The sequence below is a fragment of the Andrena cerasifolii genome, unplaced genomic scaffold (assembly GCF_050908995.1).
Source record: "Andrena cerasifolii isolate SP2316 unplaced genomic scaffold, iyAndCera1_principal scaffold0319, whole genome shotgun sequence".
NCBI lineage: Eukaryota > Metazoa > Arthropoda > Insecta > Hymenoptera > Andrenidae > Andrena > Andrena cerasifolii.
In genome coordinates, this window is record NW_027485212.1 from 32,314 (window position 1) to 38,429 (window position 6,116).

A 6,116-nucleotide genomic window follows, 5' to 3' on the forward strand; every position below is an offset into this window, starting at 1 on the left:
CAGAATGCACAAAATTGGGCTTTGTAACAGGTGAACATGCCGTCGAAAGGGATGGAACAAAGTAACGTCTCCGGGGAGCAAATCATAGAGCGAGAAGTGGCGCAGGTATTTCGAGACAGTGACTGTTTAACGAAGACACGCAGAATTTTCGAACGCCTCTTGCAAGGCCTGCGCCTCATATTTGCAACTTTAAGGCGATGCCTTTGAAGCTGAAATTTAGTATACCTCTTTCCACTTCATGTTCTCCTGATATATTGGCCAAAATCTGGCGAAAATTTTCAGAATGCACAAAATTGGGCTTTGTAATAGGAGAACATGCCGTCGAAAGAGATGGAACAAAGTAACGTCTCCGGAGAGCAAATCAAAGAGCGAGAAGTGGCGCAGATATTTCGAGACAGTGACTGTTTAACGAAGAGACGCAGAATTTTCGAACGCCTCTTGAAAGACCTGCGCCTCTTATTTGCAACTTTAAGGCGATGCCTTTGAAGCTGAAATTTAGTATTCCTCTTTCCACTTCATTTTCTCCTGATATAATGGCCAAAATGTGGCGAAAATTTCGAGAATACACAAAATTGAGCTTTGTAACAGGACAACATGCCGTTGAAAGAGATGGAGCAAAGTAACGTCTCTGGAGAGCAAATCAAAAAGCGAGAAGTGGCGCAGGTGTTTCGAGACAGTGACTGTTTAACGAAGAGACGCCGAATTTTCGAACGCCTCTTGAAAGGCCTGCGCCTCTTATTTGCAACTTTAAGGCGATGCCTTTGAAGCTGAAATTTAGTATACCTCTTTCCACTTCATGTTCTCCTGATATATTGGCCAAAATCTGGCGAAAATTTTCAGAATGCACAAAATTGGGCTTTGTAACAGGAGAACATGCCGTCGAAAGAGATGGCACAAAGCAACGTCTCCGGAGAGCAAATCAAAGAGCGAGAAGAGGCGCAGATGTTTCGAGACAGTGACTGTTTAACGAAGAGACGCAGAATTTTCGAACGCCTCTTGCAAGGCCTGCGCCTCTTATTTGCAACTTTAAGGCGATGCCTTTGAAGCTGAAATTTAGTATACCTCTGTCCACTTCATGTTCTCCTGATATATTGGCCAAAATCTGGCGAAAATTTTCAGAATGCACAAAATTGGGCTTTGTAATAGGAGAACATGCCGTCGAAAGAGATGGAACAAAGTAACGTCTCTGGAGAGCAAATCAAAAAGCGAGAAGTGGCGCAGGTGTTTCGAGACAGTGACTGTTTAACGAAGAGACGCAGAATTTTCGAACGCCTCTTGAAAGGCCTGCGCCTCTTATTTGCAACTTTAAGGCGATGCCTTTGAAGCTGAAATTTAGTATACCTCTTTCCACTTCATGTTCTCCTGATATATTGGCCAAAATCTGGCGAAAATTTTCAGAATGCACAAAATTGGGCTTTGTAACAGGAGAACATGCCGTCGAAAGAGATGGCACAAAGTAACGTCGCCGGAGAGCAAATCAAAGAGCGAGAAGTGGCGCAGATATTTCGAGACAGTGACTGTTTAACGAAGACACGCAGAATTTTCGAACGCCTCTTGAAAGACCTGCGCCTCTTATTTGCAACTTTAAGGCGATCCCTTTGAAGGTGAAATTTAGTATACCTCTTTCCACTTCATTTTCTCCTGATATATTGGCCAAAATCTGGAGAAAATTTCGAGAATACACAAAATTGAGCTTTGTAACAGGACAACATGCCGTCGAAAGAGATGGCACAAAGTAACGTCTCCGGAGTGCAAATCAAAGAGCAAGAAGTGGCGCAGATGTTTCGAGACAGTGACTGTTTAACGAAGACACGCAGAATTTTCGAACGCCTCTTGAAAGGCCTGCGCCTCTTATTTGCAACTTTAAGGCGATGCCTTTGAAGCTGAAATTTAGTATGCCTCTTTCCACTTCATTTTCTCCTGATATATTGGCCAAAATCAGGCGAAAATTTTCAGAATGCACAAAATTGTGCTTTGTAACAGGAGAACATGCCGTCGAAAGAGATGGCACAAAGTAAAGTCTCCGGACAGCAAACGAAAGAGCGAGAAGTGGCGCAGGTGTTTCGAGACAGTGACTGTTTAACGAAGAGACGCAGATTTTTCGAACGCCTCTTGAAAGGCCTGCGCCTCTTATTTGCAACTTTAAGGCGATGCCTTTGAAGCTGAAATTTAGTATACCTCTTTCCACTTCATGTTCTCCTGATATATTGGCCAAAATCTGGCGAAAATTTCAGAATGCACAAAATTGGGCTTTGTAACAGGAGAACATGCCGTCGAAAGGGATGGAACAAAGTAACGTCTCCGGGGAGCAAATCATAGAGCGAGAAGTGGCGCAGGTATTTCGAGACAGTGACTGTTTAACGAAGACACGCAGAATTTCGAACGCCTCTTGCAAGGCCTGCGCCTCATATTTGCAACTTAAGGCGATGCCTTTGAAGCTGAAATTTAGTATACCTCTTTCTACTTCATGTTCTCCTGATATATTGGCCAAAATCTGGCGAAAATTTTCAGAATGCACAAAATTGGGCTTTGTAATAGGAGAACATGCCGTCGAAAGAGATGGAACAAAGTAACGTCTCCGGAGAGCAAATCAAAGAGCGAGAAGTGGCGCAGATATTTCGAGACAGTGACTGTTTAACGAAGAGACGCAGAATTTTCGAACGCCTCTTGAAAGACCTGCGCCTCTTATTTGCAACTTTAAGGCGATGCCTTTGAAGCTGAAATTTAGTATTCCTCTTTCCACTTCATTTTCTCCTGATATAATGGCCAAAATGTGGCGAAAATTTCGAGAATACACAAAATTGAGCTTTGTAACAGGACAACATGCCGTTGAAAGAGATGGAGCAAAGTAACGTCTCTGGAGAGCAAATCAAAAAGCGAGAAGTGGCGCAGGTGTTTCGAGACAGTGACTGTTTAACGAAGAGACGCCGAATTTTCGAACGCCTCTTGAAAGGCCTGCGCTCTTATTTGCAACTTTAAGGCGATGCCTTTGAAGCTGAAATTTAGTATACCTCTTTCCACTTCATGTTCTCCTGATATATTGGCCAAAATCTGGCGAAAATTTTCAGAATGCACAAAATTGGGCTTTGTAACAGGAGAACATGCCGTCGAAAGAGATGGCACAAAGCAACGTCTCCGGAGAGCAAATCAAAGAGCGAGAAGAGGCGCAGATGTTTCGAGACAGTGACTGTTTAACGAAGAGACGCAGAATTTCGAACGCCTCTTGCAAGGCCTGCGCCTCTTATTTGCAACTTTAAGGCGATGCCTTTGAAGCTGAAATTTAGTATACCTCTGTCCACTTCATGTTCTCCTGATATATTGGCCAAAATCTGGCGAAAATTTTCAGAATGCACAAAATTGGGCTTTGTAATAGGAGAACATGCCGTCGAAAGAGATGGAACAAAGTAACGTCTCTGGAGAGCAAATCAAAAAGCGAGAAGTGGCGCAGGTGTTTCGAGACAGTGACTGTTTAACGAAGAGACGCAGAATTTTCGAACGCCTCTTGAAAGGCCTGCGCCTCTTATTTGCAACTTTAAGGCGATGCCTTTGAAGCTGAAATTTAGTATACCTCTTTCCACTTCATGTTCTCCTGATATATTGGCCAAAAATCTGGCGAAAATTTTCAGAATGCACAAAATTGGCTTTGTAACAGGAGAACATGCCGTCGAAAGAGATGGCACAAAGTAACGTCGCCGGAGAGCAAATCAAAGAGCGAGAAGTGGCGCAGATATTTCGAGACAGTGACTGTTTAACGAAGACACGCAGAATTTTCGAACGCCTCTTGAAAGACCTGCGCCTCTTATTTGCAACTTTAAGGCGATCCCTTTGAAGCTGAAATTTAGTATACCTCTTTCCACTTCATTTTCTCCTGATATATTGGCCAAAATCTGGAGAAAATTTCGAGAATACACAAAATTGAGCTTTTGTAACAGACAACATGCCGTCGAAAGAGATGGCACAAAGTAACGTCTCCGGAGTGCAAATCAAAGAGCAAGAAGTGGCGCAGATGTTTCGAGACAGTGACTGTTTAACGAAGAGACGCCGAATTTTCGAACGCCTCTTGAAAGGCCTGCGCCTCTTATTTGCAACTTAAGGCGATGCCTTTGAAGCTGAAATTTAGTATACCTCTTTCCACTTCATTTTCTCCTGATATATTGGCCAAAATCTGGCGAAAATTTCGAGAATACACAAAATTGTGCTTTGTAACAGGACAACATGCCGTCGAAAGAGATGGAACAAAGTAACGTCTCTGGAGAGCAAATCAAAAAGCGAGATGTGGCACAGTGTTTCGAGACAGTGATTGTTTAACAACGAAACGCAGAATTTTCGAACGCCTCTTGAAAGGCCTGCGCCTCTTATTTGCAACTTTAAGGCGATGCATTTGAAGCTGAAATTTAGTATACCTCTTTCCACTTCATGTTCTCCTGATATATTGGCCAAAATCTGGCGAAAATTTTGAGAATGCACAAAATTGGGCTTTGTAACAGGAGAACATGCCGTCGAAAGAGATGGCACAAAGTAACGTCTCCGGAGAGCAAATCAAAGAGCGAGAAGTGGCGCAGATATTTCGAGTCAGTGACTGTTTAACGAAGACACGCAGAATTTCGAACGCCTCTTGAAAGGCCTGCGCCTCTTATTTGCAACTTTAAGGCGATGCCTTTGAAGCTGAAATTTAGTATGCCTCTTTCCACTTCATTTTCTCCTGATATATTGGCCAAAATCAGGCGAAAATTTTCAGAATGCACAAAATTGTGCTTTGTAACAGGAGAACATGCCGTCGAAAGAGATGGCACAAAGTAACGTCTCCGGAGAGCAAATCAAAGAGCGAGAAGAGGCGCATATGTTTCGAGACAGTGACTGTTTAACGAAGAGACGCAGAATTTTCGAACGCCTCTTGCAAGGCCTGCGCCTCTTATTTGCAACTTTAGGCGATGCCTTTGAAGCTGAAATTTAGTATACCTCTTTCCACTTCATGTTTCTCCTGATATATTGGCCAAAATCTGGCGAAAATTTTCAGAATGCACAAAATTGGGCTTTGTAATAGGAGAACATGCCGTCGAAAGAGATGGAACAAAGTAACGTCTCCGGAGAGCAAATCAAAGAGCGAGAAGTGGCGCAGATATTTCGAGACAGTGACTGTTTAACGAAGAGACGCAGAATTTTCGAACGCCTCTTGCAAGGCCTGTGCCTCTTATTTGCAACTTTAAGGCGATGCCTTTGAAGCTGAAACTTAGTATACCTCTTTCCACTTCATGTCTCCTGATATATTGGCCAAAATCTGGCGAAAATTTTCAGAATGCACAAAATTGGGCTTTGTAACAGGAGAACATGCCGTCGAAAGGATGGAACAAAGTAACGTCTCCGGGGAGCAAATCATAGAGCGAGAAGTGGCGCAGGTATTTCGAGACAGTGACTGTTTAACGAAGACACGCAGAATTTTCGAACGCCTCTTGCAAGGCCTGCGCCTCTTATTTGCAACTTTAAGGCGATGCCTTTGAAGCTGAAATTTAGTATACCTCTTTCCACTTCATGTTCTCCTGATATATTGGCCAAAATCTGGCGAAAATTTTCAGAATGCACAAAATTGGGCTTTGTAATAGGAGAACATGCCGTCGAAAGAGATGGAACAAAGTAACGTCTCCGGAGAGCAAATCAAAGAGCGAGAAGTGGCGCAGATATTTCGAGACAGTGACTGTTTAACGAAGAGACGCAGAATTTTCGAACGCCTCTTGAAAGACCTGCGCCCTCTTATTTGCAACTTTAAGGCGATGCCTTTGAAGCTGAAATTTAGTATACCTCTTTCCACTTCATTTTCTCCTGATATATTGGCCAAAATCTGGCCGAAAATTTCGAGAAAACACACAATTGAGCTTTGTAATAGGAGAACATGCCGTCGAAAGAGATGGAACAAACTAACGTCTCCGGAGAGCAAATCAAAGAGCGAGAAGTGGCGCAGGTGTTTCGAGACAGTGACTGTTTAACGAAGACACGCAGAATTTTCGAACGCCTCTTGAAAGGCCTGCGCCTCTTATTTGCAACTTTAAGGCGATGCCTTTGAAGCTGAAATTTAGTATGCCTCTTTCCACTTCATTTTCTCCTGATATATTGGCCAAAAT